A 20,266-nucleotide genomic window follows, 5' to 3' on the forward strand; every position below is an offset into this window, starting at 1 on the left:
TCTGGTCGGTATATTCTTCTCCTTCGGCTACGGTATAGAGTTTCACTCTACAGGGCCGGGTAATCAAACAGATAACCCCATAGTTGTCCATTAGACATCATCACTTGATCTTTCAACACAGTTGCGGGGGGTATTTGGGTTCTATACATATTTAGAAAACACTTTTTTGGCGCATTGTACATTGATGCTTTATACTCTTCCCTTTCTCTGTGTTTTAACCGAGGTCCTGCTTCCGTTGTTACAGTCATCACGTGTGTGTCACTAAATCCATGTTTAATTTCTTTAGTGTTCTGGGGTTTATCGAGGTCGCTTTGTAGTGTTGACCTCGCTTACTTATAATGCGGCTGTCCAATACCCCCGGGCATTACTGTTGTCATACACAACAGCCCTAAGTTCACTACAACAGGGGGATCATACTCTTACAAATGTTGAAACACATTCCCCCAGTTCAACGAGGTCACTACACATCAATCGTCATGACAGCTTTACTCCAAAGGAACAGATGCACTATCTGGTTTAAATATACTCTCACTCGATAGCGTGAGAACTTCTTGACAGGATGTACATATATGGGCACTCCCTAGAGAGCGTGAGAACGGAAGGCAGGATGTCTGCAGGATGTCCATATATGAACAAACCACACGTGACCCATAAAATAGGTTCATAAATCACACGTTTGACATGTGCCGTCTACTGTATCCTCTCTGTCACTCACCATGGTACAGTGGACAGTAGACCTGGTCTGGTTCTACACATAGACGGTGATGGTGAATCATATCAGATTGTGGAGAAGCCAACTTGATGAGTTTCTCCTGACCCAGCCCAACATCCCTATCAGTGCCCTCTGACCTCTCCCCTCTCGTTCCAGTCTCTTCTGCAACACTGAGTGAGCTTCCCTGACCTCTTTCAAGTTCTGTCTCAGTCTCTCCATTTCTCCATCTTTCTCATCCATATGTCTATCCTTCTCCTTCATCTGTCTATTCTTCTCTTCCATCTGTCTATTCTTCTCCTTCATCTGTCTATTCTTCTCCTCCATCTGTCTGCTGAACTCTCTCTGCATCTTTGTCTGTGAGATCATGATGTTCCTCTGTAACTCAGGTAGGACTATCTTCATCAGGTTTCTCTCTGCTTCAACTCTGGCCCCTCCTTCATAGATCTCCATCATCTCCTCTATCTCCTGTCTGTGTCTCTCCTCCATCTCCCTCCTCTCATTCTCTCTCTTCTCTCTACATCTCTCCAGCTTTCTCTCCATCTCCTCCCCTACTATCAGACTCCCATCTTCAGCTCCCTCTCCAGCTCTCTTTTCTTCTCCTCATCCCTCATCTTCTTTCACCTGTCTCTCCAGTTCACTGGTTCTTTCACTGAGTGTTCTGATATCTCCCTCATGTTCCTGGATCACTCCCTCTATCTTTATCAGAGAGTCCTGCAACTCCTTCTCAAGCCTCTCTCTCAAGTCTCTCTCCTCCCTCTGTTTCCTCTCTCCTCTCTCTCTCTGGATCTTTCCCTCAATCTCTCTAACCTGGTCCCTTGCCTCCTGGTAGGTCTGACTGCTTGTAGAATCTCTCTCTGTTTCCTGCCACCATCTCCTCTACCTGATCCAGCAGCTCTGATACCTGAGTGCCATGGGCCCTGTCCTTAATGTTGAGGGCGTGGTACCTGCTCCCACTTTTCTCTACAAGCTGCTGGAGGTCCTGACTTCCTGCTTGGAGAAAACTCCTCAATGCTCTGCTCTTTCAGGCCATCATCATGGGTGAATAGAATCACAGTGTGTTCCCAAAAACCCTCCCCAAACATCTCCTCTATTCTCTCCAGCACCCCTCTCTCCTCCCCCTTAGAGGGCTCCACTGGTATGACCAGGAGGAAGGCGTTGGGGTCCCGGGCAGACAGACGGACACAGAGCCCCACATCCTGTCTCATCTCCTCCAGAGAGAGTCCAGGACAGAAACAGTCTGGAATGTCCACGAGCACCAGCTTTCTTCCACACACGTCCCCCCTCTCTCCTCTTACTCCTCTGGGTCACTGCAGTGGGGCTGGCCTGGGCCCTCCACTCCTCTCTGCCCAGGATAGTGTTTCCTGCTGCACTCCTCCCGCCCCAGTCCTCCCCCAGCAGCACCAGTCTCAGCTCAGACACACTGGGAGGACACTGGGAGTCTGGACTGCTGCTCTACTCCTCCCACTGCAACACAACACAGCACTGATCACCACACTGACTCTCTGGAGGATGTACAACAGTGTCAAATATAATAATCTACATCCATAACTCACTATGTGGAGGAGTTAAATTCATGCTGTTTGTCCTCCTCAGTGGAAGTGTGGGGTCTGTATCTGAGGTCTCTCCTCCCACTGTAACACAACATAGAGAACTGGTCAACATACTGACTCATCAGAGACACATTTAAAACATAGTATAAACAAACTACAAATACATTACACATCATAGTGAAATATAGATCATTGGAGAAAATAGAGAATATCAAGATTGATGACAGTTTGAGACAACATTGATAACTCACTAAGTGAAGGATGGTCCTCTATAGACTAGAAACAGTAGGAGATAACAGGACAATATTGATAACTCACTAAGTGAAGGATGGTCCACTATAGACTAGAAACAGTAGGAGACAACAGTACAATATTGATAACTCACTGGATGGAGGATCATCCTTGCTTTGTCTCCTCCTGACTGGGAGTATGGAACCTGTATCTGACGTCTCTCCATGTTCTAAAATAATAGAACAACCATTTAGAATGGGAACATTTACCTCAGTGACATGAAGGCACATAGACCTACTGAAGGGGAGTTCTGGGTTTCTATTGAAATGTTAAGTATCACATATCTCACTCACCAGTCATCTGGGCTGAGATCTCTCTTCTCAGTCTCTCTACCTCAGTCTTCACATCACATATCTGTTGAGCTGAAATAACAAAGGAGGACTAGGATCTGAATTCTGTGTTAAAGACTTTAGACAGAAATATGATGCAGAGGGAAAGTATGAAGTGATGGACAACAATATTCACAACTCAGTGGAGAGTCGACAATAACCTGAGAATTGAGGAAAGTACAGAAGACTAAATGTATTAATGGTGTGAATAATCTCACCCAGTTCAGCATTTTCATTGTTGACATCCTCCACCTGTTTGTCTCTTTCCTTTAACTGCTTCTCTCTCTCCTCTAGAAGGTTCTCTCTCTCTTCTACTTCCTGCCTCCTCTCTTTTAGTTCATTTACTTTCCCCTCCAGCTGTTTATCTCTCTCTTCCAGTACTTTGTCTCTCTCTTCCAGCTGTTTGTCTCTCTCTTCTACTTCCTGCCTCCTCTCTTTTAGTTCATTTTCTTTCCCCTGCAGAACTTTGTCTCTCTCTTCCAGTGTTTGTCTCTCTCTTCCAGCTGTTTGTCTCTCTCTTCCAGTAGTTTGTCTCTCTCTTCCAGTAGTCTGTCCTTCTCTCCCAGTCTGTGGATGCTGTCCTCTAGTTGAAGGTCTTTGTCCTGCAGTAGGACTCTGAAGTTCTCTACTTGGCTGTTCTTGTCCTGCAGGTTCTTTCTCAGTGCCTCTAGTTGAATGTCTCTCCTTTAGTTGCTTGTCTTTCTCTTCCAGTTGTTTTTCTTTCTCTTCTAATAGTTTCTCCTCTGTCCCATTATCTGGTTCTTCTCCTCCAGGAGTCTCTCTTCTCTCTCACTTCCTGGGTCATATCATCCAGTTGTGTGTCTTTCTCCTCTAGTTGTTTCATCATCTCCTGTCTTAAATCTCTTTTAATTCTTTTTCCATCTTCAACTCTGAGAGAGAGCAATTAACATATTTAGTTGGTTGTTTGAATAAGTAATATATTAATTCATACCTATAAATACATTATCATTTGATGGAGGTGGTACAATTATGTGTAATTATTTCCTACAGTCAACAGTTATCTGAGCTGAACCAATCATCAACTGGTCTATTGACTATTTGATACATTACAAATGAATTAGTCTGAAAAACTGAATGACATCACTCATGTTCCCTGATTCATTCCTCTCTCCTCCAGACTCTCTCATACTTACCAAGCTCACCAGCTGATGCCTCCCTCTTCAGTTTGTCCTCCTGGGTCTCATGTTGTAAATAATCTGATCTGAGGCTATGGTGTAAAACAGAGAGGTGAGTTCTGTGTGGTAGACTACATCACTATATACAGAACAAACAGGACCAATCACATTTCTCCTGTCACTCAAGCCTCCCTCATGTAGGGACTGTGGGAACCAATGAGATCTGGTTAACTTCATAAATAATGTTATTTTGTTATTAGCCTATCTCTGATCAAATGATTATGTTCATTGTTAGTGATAACCAGCATTGGGCTCTATGGCAGATACAGGATATTGTGTCAGGAGGCAGGGTTCTATGGAATATACATTCAGTAGAATTTGAAGAACATCTGACATCATAATCCAACCTACCTTGAGAACATTTGGGGAGAGTATTGATAAATGTAAAGAAACTGATTTCATTTGTAGCCTTGAAGAAGACACACTGCTGTTCACAAGGCCTGTAGTTTTTATAGTATCAGATTAACACTCTGGTCTGTCTTTGTCTTGTGTTATTGGTTGTAAATAACAAAACAAAACAAAAATAAGTAATTACTCACCCCATTCTGATCATCCATTATCCAAGATGGAGAGTCATGAATAATGATCATGTAAAACAGAATGTATTAGTTATTATTGTTCTTTGAATTTCTGTCTCATTACATAATTTAATGAAATACCATACATCATATTGATATGACTGTTCATCACATTCATTACTAATGTACATCCAGGGAAAGGGATGTAGCAGCACTACTATGTGAGCAGTCTGAGAATGACTGAATGCTTCATAATAAGACATCAAGCTAAATGCAAGCTGATTCTATTTTAATGTTAATGTGTGAAATGTTGAGCTATATGGCAGATATATTGTGGGGTTTATGGTATTGCTCCTGATCATCCATTATCCAAGATGGAGAGGAGTGAATAGTGATAATGTATAACAAAATGTATGAGTTATTACAGTTACATTCAATCCAATTTCAGTCACATTACATTATTCAATCAAATACCATACATCATATTGATATGACTGTTCATCACATTCATTACTAATGTACATCTAGGGAAAGGGATGTAAGCAGTGCTACTATTGGAACAGTCTAAACATCACAGAATGCTTCATACTAGGACATCAAACTGAATTCAAGCTGATTCCATGTTCATTTTGGTGTGTGAAATGTTGAGCTCTGTGGCAGATATATTGTGGGAGGACTATGTGAAATGTTGACCTCTATGGCAGATATATTGTGGGAGGACTATGTGAAATGTTGACCTCTATGGCAGATATTTTGTGGGAGGACTATGTGAAATATTGACCTCTATAACAGATATATTGTGGGAGATCTATGACATGAAAATTCAGGATAATTTGAAGAACATCTATACATCTTAATCCAACCTATCTTGAGAACATTTGGGGAGAGTATTGATAAATGTAAAGAAACTGATTTAATTTGTAGCCTTGAAGAAGACACACTGCTGTTCACAAGGCCTGTAGTTTTTATAGAATCATATTAACACTCTGGTCTGTTCTTTGTCTTGTGTTATTGGTTGTCATAAAACAAAACAGACAAATAAGTCATTACTCACCTGATCCTAATCATCCATTATCCAGATGGAGAGTTCATGAATAATGATCATGTAAAACAGAATGCATTAGTTATTATTGTTCATTGAATTTCTGTCTCATTACATAATTTAATGAAATACCATACATCATATTGGAAGGACTGTTCATCACATTCATGGACTAATGTACATCTAGGGACCGGGATGTAGCAGGCACTACTATGTGAGCAGTCTGAGAATGACTGAATGGCTTCATAATAAGACATCAAGCTAAATGCAAGCTGATTCTATTTTAATTTTAACTGTGTGAAATGTTGAGTATATGGCAGATATATTGTGGGAGGTTTATGGTATTGCTCCTGATCATCCATTATCCAGATGGAGAGGACATGAATATTGATAAGGATAACAAAATGTGTGAATTATTATAATTACATTCAATCCAATTTCATTCCATTACATTATTCAATCAAATACCATACATCATATTGATATGACTGTTCATCACATTCATTACTAATGTACATCTAGGGAAAGGGATGTAAGCAGTGCTACTATTTGGAACAGTCTAAACATCACAGAATGCTTCATACTGGACATCAACACTGAATTCAAGCTGATTGCCATGTTCATTTTGGATGTTCAAAGGTTGACCTCTATGGCAGATGTAGTTGTGGGAGGACTATGTAAATATTGACCTCTATGGCAGATATATTGTAGGAGGACTATGTGAAATTTTGACCTCTATGGCAGATATATTGATCTATGATCTGAAAATTCTGGATAATTTGAAGAACATCTGACATCATAATCCAACCTACCTTGAGAACATTTGGGGAGAGTATTGATAAATGTAAGAAACTGATTTAATTGTGTAGTCTTGAAGAAGACACACTGCTGTTCACAAAGGCCTGTAGTTTTTATAGTATCAGATTAACACCTCTGTCTGTTCTTTATCTTGTGTTATTGGTTGTCAATAAACAAAACAGACAAATAAGTAATAACTCACCCATTACTGATCATCCATTATCCAAGATGGAGAGTCATGAATATGATCATGTAAAAACAGAATGCATTAGTTATTATTGTTCATATGAATTTCTGTCTCATTACATAATTTAATGAAATACCATACATCATATTGGAATGACTGAATGCTCATAATAAACATCAAGCTAAAATCCAGCTGATTCCATTTTAATGTTGGTTTGTGAAATGTTGAGCTCTATGGCAGATATATTGTGGGAGGTTTATCGTATTGCTCCTGATCATCCATTATCCAAGATGGAGAGGAATGAATATTGATAATGTATAACAAAATGTATGAATTACTACAGCTACATTCAATCCAATTTCATTCACATTACATTATTCAATCAAATACCATACATCATATTGATATGACTGTTCATCACATTCATTACTAATGTACATCTAGGGAAAGGGATGTAAGCAGTGCTACTATTGGAACGTTTAAACATCACAGAATGCTTCATACGAGGGACATCAAACTGAACTCAAGCTGATTCCATGTTCATTTTGGAGGTGTGAATGTTGACCTTTATGGCAGATATATTGTGGGAGGACATGTGAAAGGGGAAAGGGGGAAACCTAGTCAGTCGTCCAACTGAATGTATTCAACTGCAATGTGTTTCCGCATTTAACTCAACCCCTCTGAAATGTTGAGCTCTACAGCAGATATACTGTGGGAGATCTATGATCTGAAAATTCTGGATAATTTGAAGAACATCTATACATCTTATATCCAACCTACCTTGAGAACATTGGGGAGAGTATTGATAAATGTAATGAAACTGATTTAATTTGTAGCCTTGAAGAAGACACCTGCTGTTCACAAGGCCTGTAGTTTTTATAGTATCAGATTAACACTCTGGTCTGTTCTTTGTCTTGTGTTATTGGTTGTCAATAAACAAATCAGACAAATAAGTAATTACTCACGTATTTCTGATCATCCATTATCGAGATGGAGAGTCATGAATAATGATCATGTAAAACAGAATGTATTAGTTATTATCATTACCTTCAAAATCACCATCTGTCACATGATCCTCTCAAATACCATAGTGATGTGATATACATCAGAGGGGTATGAGTGTTCATCACATTCATTACTAATGACAATCAAGGGACGTGACAGTAATGTTGGAATGGTTCTAATGCTTTAGGACAAGCTCAAAGCTCAGAGTGATGGTAATATGCATTGTAACTAGTTGATATTCAGAATGAATCTAGTCTATTCATCTGTAAACTCCTACTATGAACTCCTACCCTACATGAGAACGTAGAAGTGTTCTGTACAGGGAAAGAGACTGGTTGTTATTGTTGTTGTTAGGTGTTTAGAAACATTACTGGAGTTCTAGAACACTTACCTCCTCTGACCCATAAACCCACTGCAAGCCTCCTCCTTCGTTCTCCATGGATGACCTGACATATGTAGTCTGCTGTATCTGGACTCCCTGCAGTCTCTCAGCCTCAGAGACACGTTGCCCTCTCTCCAGCTCCTGGGTGATCAGACTCACTCTGCCCTCATAGCCACTTCCTCTCTGTCACCTGGGCCATTCTTATACAGGTAAATACACTCTGTCTCCTTTAAACCACCTGATCGTCGTGGCAACAGCACTGATGCCAGGTGAGAGGTGACAGGGGAGGGTGACCTCTTCACCAACATCAGCCCACACATTGTCTTCTGAGGTGAGTTTAAACTGAGCTGTTCAGAAAGAGAGAATATTTCATGTTTAATGACATCACCTGTGTCAGGAACACAAATACTCTCAGTACATTTATAAACACAGCTGAATGAAAAACTACAATAGACATACAACAACCAGGACCATGTCAATTGTAAAATACAACACACACAATCCCAGACAGACATATTCATTTGAAGGAAAGTATATATGTCATAGAGAATGTGATGCTACAATCTAGAATGATATTATCCCATTTGTTCCCACATCTTTCCCAGACATGCCACTATGCAAATCTTATGCCACTAGTAAGCCTGACATGTCATCCATTTTGATTATTTATTATTTATTTTAAAGTATGTTTTATTCTTGGCCATAACTGTGACAGAGTGCTCTGTCTATAATAACATGAACAGATATTTACCCCCTATTCCTCAACCTCAATATCTATATACCTCAGCCCACTTACCCACACACCTAAACTCAATGACCCACACACCCCAGCCCTGTTACCCCCATGCCCTAACCCTGACACCCACATGCCAATACCCTCCAATCTATACAATCAAGTACAGATACAGGCATATCCTGGCCCTAAATGACCTGTGTGTTACTCAAGACCCCAGTTCCTTTGCCAATACACCTCATCCCTGTTACTTTCCTATCTCAGCCCTGTTACCCACTTTCCTTAGGCCTGTATTCCCCAAGTCACCAACAGTAACCTATATCCAGCTATTCGCTGCCCACCCCAACCTGTTATCAACATGTTTTTAGTCCTGTGACATCTGACCTGTATACACTAATCATTCATAGATAAACTAATATTACAGTGGTATAACACATGTGCCCCCAGCCCCCAATCTCTTTTTTATACCACAAACGTTGTTGCCAGAAAGGATTTGAATGGGCAATAGACATCATCCAGCCCCATTACCTGTATGAACCTTGTGTATCCCTACACCCCATTATAAACCAGGGAAATCCATGGGCATCCTCATATAAAACAGGTCTACCCCAGTGTCCAAGCCTCAACATTCATACTAACCAGGTCTACCATTGTGCAAGAGACACTAAACAAACCTAATAACATTAAATATCTGTCACGTCCTGGCCAGTATATAAGGTTAATTGTTTTGTAGTTTGGTCAGGGCGTGACAGAGGGTATTTGTTTTATGTGGTTCAGGGTGGTGTGTTTGATTAAGGGTGTTTGATTAGTATTTCCGGGGTTTGGTTTATAGTCTGTTTATGTATTTCTATGTCTAGTCTGGTGAGTGTGTTTCTATGTTGGTTAATTGGGATTGGGACTCTCAGTTGAAGGCAGGTGTTGTCTATCTGCCTTTGATTGAGAGTCTCATATATAAGGGTGTGTTTGTGTTTGTGATTTGTGGGTGATTGTTCTGTGTAAAGCACTATGCTTTGACAGACTGTTAGTTGTTCGTTTTCGTATTTTGTTATTTTTGTATGTTCATTTTTGTAGTGAATAAAAATCAAGATGAGCATTCACGAACCTGCTGCGTATTGGTCCACATTTTCCGATGACGATTTCGTTATATCGTCAGAGGACGAAGACAACCGTGACAATATCACTTCAATATTATACTAATTCAGTTTATGGGTCTATACATGGCCAACTCCCCCTGAAATAACAAAATATGATGTTTTACAGTAAAAATCTCTGATTTAACATCAGTAAAGGTTAATGGATAATGGTAAAATCATCTGTAACATCATTTTGATCCAGTATATCCTGAACCAAACTCAACTTAAATCTACTGAAGAAAGAAAAGGATCTGCTATGACTAAATATATACAATAAATTAGAGGCACTGGAGTTTCCCATTAGTCAGAAATGATTGACAGGTAGCCTAGCACTTAAGAGCATTGGGCCAGTAGCCGAAACAACGCTGGTTTGAATCCCTGAGGAATGTTGATATGCCCTTGAGCAAGGCACTTAATCCTAATTGCTCTGGATACATATTTTATTTATTTAATGAGGCAAGTCAGTTTAGAACAAATTCTTATTTACAATGACAGCCTACCACGGACGACGCTAGACCAATTGTGCTCCGCCCTATGGGACTCCCAATCGTGGCTGGTTGTCATACGGCCTGGAATTGAACCAGAGTCTGTAGAGACGCCTCTCACACTGAGATGCAGTGCCTTAGACCACTGCACCACTCGGGAGCCCAACTAATTTGTTGATATGAACAACTTTAACTTCTCTAGAGCCAGTAAAGTACAAAAAGTTTATTTTGTTCCGTATTGTGCCCGACTGGATTAAATGGGTTCTATAATAAAGAGATGTTTGGAGGGAGAGGTCACTGTGGAGCAGTAGAGCTGTTTCTCACAGACACAAACTCAGCTACAACTCCTCATGTTACAAACATATTTCATCCAGACACACATTTACACATAAAGACAAATAAAACCACAAACCATTTCATTTTCAATAGTTGGTTTAGTTCTGTTCTCCCAGATACATGAAAGAAAAGTTAATCATTAATTATAGCATGGCGACTTACTGTGAATTCTGGACTCTGCCATTTTAACTGCAATAAAAAGAGAAAACATTCATATTTACATCATTACCATTCATCAAATTCTCTCTTTTGCTCAATCACACAGATACAAACATCACTTCCTCTTTCTCCAGTCCTCATTGTTTTAAAACAGGACTGCTGTGTCTAGTTTGGAAAGTGAAATATACTGAGATCTCCTCTTACCTTTACTGGTCTTCACGTCCTCCACTTCACATTCAAAATAGTTGATTTAAATCCATAACCACTCTAATAGTCACTATATGTGCATATCTACATGTTTTTACAGAACAATCTACACCTCAGGTCTATACTGAGACACAACTTTCACCTTCACCTTTGCACAGGTACTTGGAGTAAACTCCACCCCCTAGCCTCTCTGGTTAATAGAAAACCCAGTCACAAAGTCTAAATTGTCTATAGGACTATCGTAAAATGTCACAGAAACAAGAATGTACATTTCTGATATTAATTTAAGTTTAAGGTTAGGCATAAGGTTAGCAGTATGAGTAGGGTTAAAATCAGAATTTAAGAATGTAGCTCAGTTGGTAGAGCATACTGCTTGTAATGCCAGAGTTGTGGTTTCAATTACAAAAAAAAATAGGAAAATGAATGGACTCACTACAGAGTGTCTGGTAAAATGTAAAAATGGTCAGGGTTTGCCCATTTTTAACTGCCACCTACACCAACTCAGAAGCTAGGATCTGCATATTATTACCAGATTTGGATAGAAAACACTCTGAATTTTCTAAAACTGTTGAATGGTGTCTGTAAGTATAACAAAACTCATATGGAAGGCAAAAACCTGAGAAAAACCTGAGAGAAAAAAAGAATTTTGTGGCTGTACTATTTCTTTTGAATCATTGTTTAATAGATAACACAGTGAGAAAGGATTCATTTCGCAACTCCTACGGCTTCCACTAGATGTCAGCGATCTTTATAAAGTTGTTTGAAGCGTCTATGATGAACAGAGACCGGATGACAAGGAAGGGAAGTTGACCTCCCTGGGATGTCGTCACTTCATTATTGACTGCACCTGCGCAATCATGTGACGCGAGACATTTTTCAAAAACGTTTTTCTAGACACAGGTGAGGTCGGGTTGAAACATTACTGATGTTTCACGTTAAAAATGGCTCTAAAGATTGATGCTAAACAACGTTTGACATGTTTGAACGAACGTAAATAGATTATTTTTTTTACTTTTTAACTTTTCGCCGTGACTTCCCACCCCCCGCCCGCGCTACTTTTTAGTAGCCACCGAAGCGCTAACAACATGAAACAACTTGGAGTTATTTGGAGATCAATTATGAACTTTGTCAAAAGAAACCACATTTGTTGTGGACCTGGGATTCCTTGAAGTGCCAATGGATGAAGATAATCAAAGGTAAGGGATTATTGACGATAGTATTATTGATATTAGCTGGTTACAAGATGATGCTAACCTATATAGCCTAGCCTATTGTTCTTAGCACAGCACCCGGTTTATTGCAACTTGTGATTTCCCAGTAAAGTTATTTTGAAATCTGGCAATACAGTAGCATTTACGAAATGTTAAACTATAATTATTTGAATGACAATATTATAATTTACCAATGTTTTCGAATAGTAATTTTGTAAATTGTAACGTTGTTCACCGGAAGCATTTCAGAGAAGAAAAAAATCTGAATTTCACCGCTACTGTAAAATGCTGTTTTTGGATATAAATATGAACTTGATGGAACAAAAAATGCATGTATTGTATAAGATAATGTCCTAGGAGTGTCATCTGATGGAGATTGTCAAAGGTTAGTGCATAATTTTAGCTGGTTTCTGCTTTTGGTGACGCCTGACCTTGAATTGAAAATGGATGTTTGTACTTTTGTGGCTATGTACTGTCCTAACATAATCTAACTTTATGCTTTTGCCGTAAAGCCTCTTTGAAAATCGAACAATGTGGTTAGATTAAGGAGATGTTTATCTTTTAAATGGTGTAAAATAGTTGATTGTTTGAGAAATTGAAATTATTAGATTTTTGATGTTTTGAATTTCCAGCCTTGCTAGCAATCCCGTCTCAGGGTTCATTGCTAACCCGTGGCCTCAACAGGTTAAATCCTGCTATCTCTATATTACAGGGAGAAACGGGTCCGTTTGTCGCCATATTAATAGTTATTATTCCCTAAACATTCCCAACGGTGTTCAGGGTATTTTAGATTTCTTCACTCCCATCTATAATACACACCTTTTATTAACTATTTTCCAAGGTAGGGATACACACTTTCCCAGATAATAATTCATTAGTCACTGCACTTAATACCTCATATTAAAGCCTACACTATACTGTCTGGAACTGTATTACTGAATACTACAGATTACTTAATGTCTTATTCCAGTACAGCACCTCCAATATCACTCTGCGTTTTTCCAATTTATAGATATCATTATTATTTCTTCTTTGCATAGGGGTTGCTAGCCCCTAGGTGTCACGTCCTGAACAGCAGATGGAGCTGTTGTAGTAGTTTGGGGGTCAGGACGTGGCAGTCTTGTGTGTGTGTTTGAATGTTCTGTGTGTCTTGTGACTCCTGATCAGGAACAGCTGGGGATCGTTGTTCCTGATTGGGAGTCATATATGTAGGAGTATGTTTGTCACTGGGTTTTGTGTGTGGTTGTTTTTGCACTGCGTTTATAGCCTGCAGAACTGTCACTGTTGTCACCTTTTGTGTTATTAAGTGGATGCTTTACTCCTTATTTTTAATTAAAGATGAGTATTCACATACCTGCTGCGCCTTGGTCCATTTATGAAGACAGCCGTTACACTAGGTTTATACTGGTGTTTCACTTATTTTATTGCTTGTTCTTCATTATTCCTTATATTCTATTTTATTGTTAGTTAATTTTCTTATTTCTAGTTTAGCTATTAATAGTTTCTGCACTATTTCCTATCTTTACTGTGCTATTCACTTGTTCAAAACTAATCACTCTCTCTCTCTCTCTGTGATTTACACTCCTGTTCTTCTCTTCTATTCACCTCGGGGTCCGTTAAGCTTAACCTCGCTCTGCTTTATCTCACTGTCTACTCACTTTACTGAATACTTCTAGCAGCTGTCGCTATTGACCCTACTGCTTCGCTTCTATTTATGTGTCTATGGCCGTTCTTTCTTTCAGCAGTACTGGATTACTTCAAACGCATACTATAGCTACGTTTCTGTATTTTATACTTTTCTATCTCACACCATTATATACTTTATACTTCTCACTTAACATTTGTTAATATTCCTATGTTATGTAAGGATAATTATTTAAACATACTATTTTATTAATTTCTTATCTTTAAACATTTCCCATATGGTTTTCTTTCCTGTTTCCTAGTGAGGACTAGATGCGCCCCTCCCGCCTGCACTGGAAGGTTGCGCAATCCCCCACTCCGGACTGGCAACACACACACATACACACACACTATGTATTTTCTAAGCCTATACACTTCCTCCATACAGGGAGACTTTACTCATTCAGGATTTTATTCACATTCACTCACACACTCCGTTTTACCTAACACAACCTGCAGTTTCTAGCCTAACCTGATACACTTCCTCAAACACAGGGAGACATTCTTATACAGGATTTTATTGTATGATGGGAGCTTGCAAAATCAGGTCAAAGTCCCAGCACAAGCATACACTTTTTATGCTTTCCTAAGCGACCTATTAATTATCGATACACTTCCGCAACACGATATAGGATTTCTCTTATAAAAGGAATTCTCAAAATCGTGTCAAAGTCCTAGTATAACACACACTTTTCATGCTTTCCTAAGCGACCTATTAATTATCGATACACTTCCGCAACACGATATAGGATTTCTCTTATAAAAGGAATTCGCTAAATCGTGTCAAAGTCCTAGTATAACACACACTTTTCATGCTTTCCTAAGCAACCTATTAATTATCGATACACTTCCGCAACACGATATAGGATTTCTCTTATAAAAGGAATTCGCTAAATCGTGTCAAAGTCCTAGTATAACACACACTTTTCACGCTTTCCTAAGCGACCTATTAAATCAGTCCTTTTCCAGATTCACTTCCTCAACACCGGGAGACTTTATTATAGGATTTATTTTTATGATAGGACTTGCCAAATCGGGTAAAAGTTCTTATCATAACCTATATACCCATCCACACCTTCTTGGAGTGGTGTCACGGTGTGCACAGGATTTTACTTTTACTTTTATTGGTGTTGACAATATGCAGAGGCAGTCGGCACCCCAGATGAGACTAGGTAGACAAACAGCCCCACCCGTCTAAGATACCCGACACCCACGAAACACACACAGCCCCCCAATACACATAGCCCACACAGATACCTACAAATAACTATTTTAACTCCCCAAAGCTTTAGAATGCATGCAGTTATTGAATTCAAAAGCTCCCAGTATCACTTGGTTTGTTTAATTTGGAGAGACCTTGGTTACCTACCTCTGAAAACAGGTTCCTACAGCGGACCACACAAGAACTCTACTATTACAGGCAAAAACTCAGTTTACCGTCTTAACATGTGGCTACTTGTGTTTTCTGCAGTCCGTCCAGGAAGCCCATTCACAGCAGCAGATTTTCAGTCTCTGGTCCCTTGCCCCTCCTGGCAAGCTCACCATTTTGTTGTGGAATATCTTGAGTCAAATATTTGCACAGATACCGGAACTTGTGAATTCAATTCAGACTTTATTACAAACGTCACAGAGCAGAGCCCTTCCATGGAAAAGACTAAATTCTCATATTACAGAGTCCTGCCTTTATAGTATTCTGTTTTTGCATAAGGTATAGAGTCCCCTCCCTCTATATGAAAATATTTTTGGGGGGACAGAAAATGTAATCCAAAGTGTGCTTACAACATAACCACTGATATGGTATTTAGTGATACTGATTTAATACAATATTGTTGAAGTAACATATACTATGTGTGACACAAAGCAACAAAACTATTTCTATATAGTAAAACAAGCAACATAATACTTATATTTCTCTGTGTGTCTGTTTAGTTATCAAATCAAAATAGTTGGAATCAAGTATTGGAGTCAGGAGTTGAATGGACAACTGCAACTCCAATAGTCCTCATGGTTCCTCCTGCTCCTCTGGTGGTGTAACAGAGACATCTGGTGGTCAGAGAAGGTTACTGCATGTCTATTTAATTACTCACCTATCAGTCATATGGACATCTGCATTCAGACTGATGCTCCATCACTTCCTCTGGTCTTCTCAAAATGCTGTCCTAGAGTAGTAGTAGTAGTAGCAGTAGCAGCAGTAGTAGCAGTAGTAGTAGTAGTAGTAGTAACAGTAACAGTAGTAGCAGTAGTAGTGGCAGCAGTAGTCAGTAGGTAGTAGTAGTTAGTTAGGGTGACCATATTTTAGTTTTCAAAAAAGAGGACATGTCCGGGAAAAAGAGGACGTATGGTCACCCTAAGTAACAGCATCTTCTGTTTTACCTGCTCTCACAAAATAGTCAATTAATTTACCTGACGAACTCTCTCCTTTAGCTGAAATTTAGAGTTTTGCGGAGTTTATGTGGGCTTCTAGGTCGCTAGCACCTTTATTTGACACTGACACGTACGTGCCAGCTTTGCAGGTCATGCATTCTGCTTCACACGGATCCCGACCAAGACGAAAACACGGGGAATTTTCTCTGTAAATCGTCTGTGAATTTACATTTGCGTTTGAGCATTTTTACACTGTTCTGGAGCCATGTGTCACTGTTGACAAGCAAGCTGCTGCTCCTTCTCTTGGCTGTTGCCATGGTGAGGGTAATGATTGAGATGCAGTTTGACCAATGTTTGCGTAGGTCTACATGACCCACCAATGGTGGCGTGTGAGAAGGCGGGGGACCTAAAGAGAAAGGTCAAAATAATGCTAAACCCCAAAACGCACACAATGAATGGCGACTGTAGAAAGCAAAAGCCGAATCCCGGACATTTTGGGCGATTTAGAAATCCCGGCCGGACGTATTTTTTAGGTCCAAAAGATGTCCGGGAAAAAGAGGACATATGGTCACCCTAAGTTAGTAGTATTAGTAGTGTAATACCCTTGTTTGAACTAGGTATTGAGTTTGTTCTTGTTAAAACCAAGTAGTGAGTTTATAATTAATTGGTATTATATTTAAAAGGGGATTGAATTGCTCCTAAATTGTAATGTTCTTAATGCATTTCTTTTTGAAGAAATATTGATTTAATGTATAAGTGAATAGTTTGGTTTACTTTTAAATGTAAGTTTTGACCAATAGGGTCGCTCGTTAAACTGTGGCCAATGGGAGAGTTGACCTGCTTAACGGCAGGCCTGAGGGGAAAAGAGAGGGAGAGAGACGTTGGGAGAACGGATGGATTTTTACATTACGACCGTTGGTGAAGAAAAATGATGAAAGAAGACGACAAAACTAGAACAAAACACATACCTACTAAGACATGAAAGGAAATACCAATTTTATATTATAAGAGTTGTTATAATTTTGTTAAGACTTACTAAAGACTGAAGCTACCGTCTCATCGTGGAGGTATTTGCTAGCCTTGAGGTTAGCCTAGCATCGTGTGACACCGAGAGAGAATCGCTTGGGAAAGCTGAACGAGTTCATGTTGCCATGGGGATATCGGTTACTGCTAAGGAGGGCTGTCTGCATTGGTAGCTGTGCTGCTGTGGACTTTGTGAGGAAACCTGCATGGAACTGCCATACTTCACTGAGGGAATATCTACTAAGTAGTGAGTAACCACAACGGTGAGGTGCTTCTGGACTTTATGTGTGTCGTCGGTTTTATTTGACCTCCAAAGCGCGCCAACGGGTTAATTAATCAAACTTGAATTAATTTGGAAACGGGTTGTGCACAACTTCATTGGGGTTTATTATTATTTTATTTATTTTGATGTTGTGCTATGAAAATGTAATAATACACATATTGAACCTTATATATGTTGTCTTGGTGGAGTCATTGATTGTTTCAATTTAATTTAATGCATGGGATAGTTTATCCTGATACAATAACAGAAACCTAGAATCATTTCATCTGAAGTTAATACCCTATTGTCATAACCCTAGATAGTTTACAATAGGATATCTTATTGGAGATGTCCTTCTCACCTAACATCCCATGCTGTTGAGATACTCTACATAAATTAATATTGTAAGAGTCATATTCCAGCCTGGTGAGAGGGTTACAGTAGTTAGTAGTAGTTGTAGTTTAGAGGTCGACCGATTATGATTTTTCAACGCTGATACCGATTATTGGAGGACCAAAAAAAGCCGATACCGATTAATCGGATGATTTTTTTGATTTATTTGTAATAATGACAATTACAACAATACTGAATGAACACTTATTTGAACTTAATATAATACATAAATAGTATCAATTTAGCCTCCAATAAATAATGAAATATGTTCAATTTGGTTTAAATAATTCAAAAAAAAATTATAGGACTATTTCTCTCTATACGATTTGTATTTCATATACCTTTGACTATTGGATGTTCTTATAGGCACTTTAGTATTGCCAGTGTAACAGTATAGCTTCCGTCCCTCTCCTCGCTCCTACCTGGGCTCAAACCAGGAACACATCGACAACAGCCACCCTCGAAGCAGCGTTACCCATGTAGAGCAAGGGGAACAACTACTCCAAGTCTCAGAGCGAGTGACGTTTGAAACGCTATTAGCGCACACCCGGCTAACTAGCTAGCCATTTCACATCGGTTACACAGCCTAATCTTGGGAGTTCAAATCAAATCAAATGTATTTATATAGCCCTTCGTACATCAGCTGATATCTCAAAGTGCTGTACAGAAACCCAGCCTAAAACCCCAAACAGCAAGCAATGCATGTGAAAGAACCACGGTGGCTAGGAAAAACTCCCTAGGAAAAACTCCCTAGAAAGGCCAAAACCTAGGAAGAAACCTAGAGAGGAACCAGGCTATGAGGGGTGGCCAGTCCTCTTCTGGCTGTGCCGGGTGGATATTATAACAGAACATGGTCAAGATGTTAAAATGTTCATAAATGACCAGCATGGTCAAATAATAATAATCATAGTAGTTGTCGAGGGTGCAACAAGTCAGCAACTCAAGAGTAAGTGTCAGTTGGCTTTTTCATAGCCGATCTTTGAGAGTATCTCTACCGCTCCTGCTGTCTCTAGAGAGTTGAGATTAGCAGGTCGGGGACAGGTAGCACGTCCGGTGAACAGGTCAGGGTTCCATAGCCGCAGGCAGAACAGTTGAAACTGGAGCAGCAGCACGGCCAGGTGGACTGGGACAGCAAGGAGTCATCATGCCAGGTAGTCCTGAGGCATGGTCCTAGGGCTCAGGTCCTCCAAGAGAAAGAAAGAAAGAGAGAAAGAGAGAATTAGAGAGAGCATATTTAAATTCACACAGGACACCGGATAAGACGAGAAATACTCCAGATGTAACCGACTGACCCTAGCCCCCCGACACATAAACTACTGCAGCATAAATACTGGAGGCTGAGACAGGAGGGATTAGAAGACACTGTGGCCCCATCCGATGATACCCCCGGACAGGGCCAAACAGGCAGGGTATAACCCCACCCACTTTGCCAAAGCACAGCCCCCACACCACTAGAGGGATGTCTCCAACCCCCAACTTACCGTCCTAAGACAAGGCCGAGTATAGCCCACAAAGATCTCCGCCACGGCACAACCCAAGGGGGGGGGCGCCAACCCAGACAGGAAGACCACGTCAGTGACTCAACCCACTCAAGTGACGCACCCCTCCCACGGACGGCATGGAAGAACACTAGTAAGCCAGTGACTCAGCCCCTGTAATAGGGTTAGAGGCAGAGAATCCCAGTGGAGAGAGGGGAGTTGACAGGCTTCAAGTCATAAACAGCGCAATGCTTGAAGAGTTGCAAAGAGCTGCTGGCAAAACGCACAACAGTGCTGTTTGAATGAATGCTTACGAGCCTGCTGGTGCCTACCACCGCTCAGTCAGACTGCTCTATCAAATATCAAATCATAGACTTAATTATAATATAATAAACACACAGAAATACGAGCCTTAGGTCATAAATATGGTTGAATCCGGAAACTATCATCTCGAAAACAAAACGTTTATTTTTTCAGTGAAATACGGAACCGTTCCGTATTTTATCTAACGGGTGGCATCCCTAAGTCTTTTTTTATCTGCAAATCGGTGGCCAAAAATACCGATTACCGATTGTTATGAAAACTTGAAATCGGACCTAATTAATTGGCCATTCCGATTAATCGGTCGACCTCTATTGTAGTTGGTAGTAGTTGGTAGTAGTATTAGTAGTTGGTAGTAGTGGTAGTAGTAGCAGTAGTTGTAGTTAGTAGTGGTAGTAGTAGTACTGTAGTAGTTGTAAGTAGCAGCAGTAGTGGTAGTAGTTGGTGGTGGTAGTAGTAGTAATATCA

At 39.9% G+C, this 20,266-nt stretch overlaps 1 pseudogene; it reads right to left on the reverse strand.

The window, feature by feature from the left end:
• Positions 1-1,635: 1,635 nt before the first annotated feature.
• LOC115165103 (uncharacterized) lies at positions 1,636-16,101 on the reverse strand (annotated as a pseudogene).
• Positions 16,102-20,266: the final 4,165 nt, after the last annotated feature.

The sequence above is a fragment of the Salmo trutta genome, chromosome 27 (assembly GCF_901001165.1).
Source record: "Salmo trutta chromosome 27, fSalTru1.1, whole genome shotgun sequence".
Taxonomy (NCBI): Eukaryota; Metazoa; Chordata; class Actinopteri; order Salmoniformes; family Salmonidae; genus Salmo; species Salmo trutta.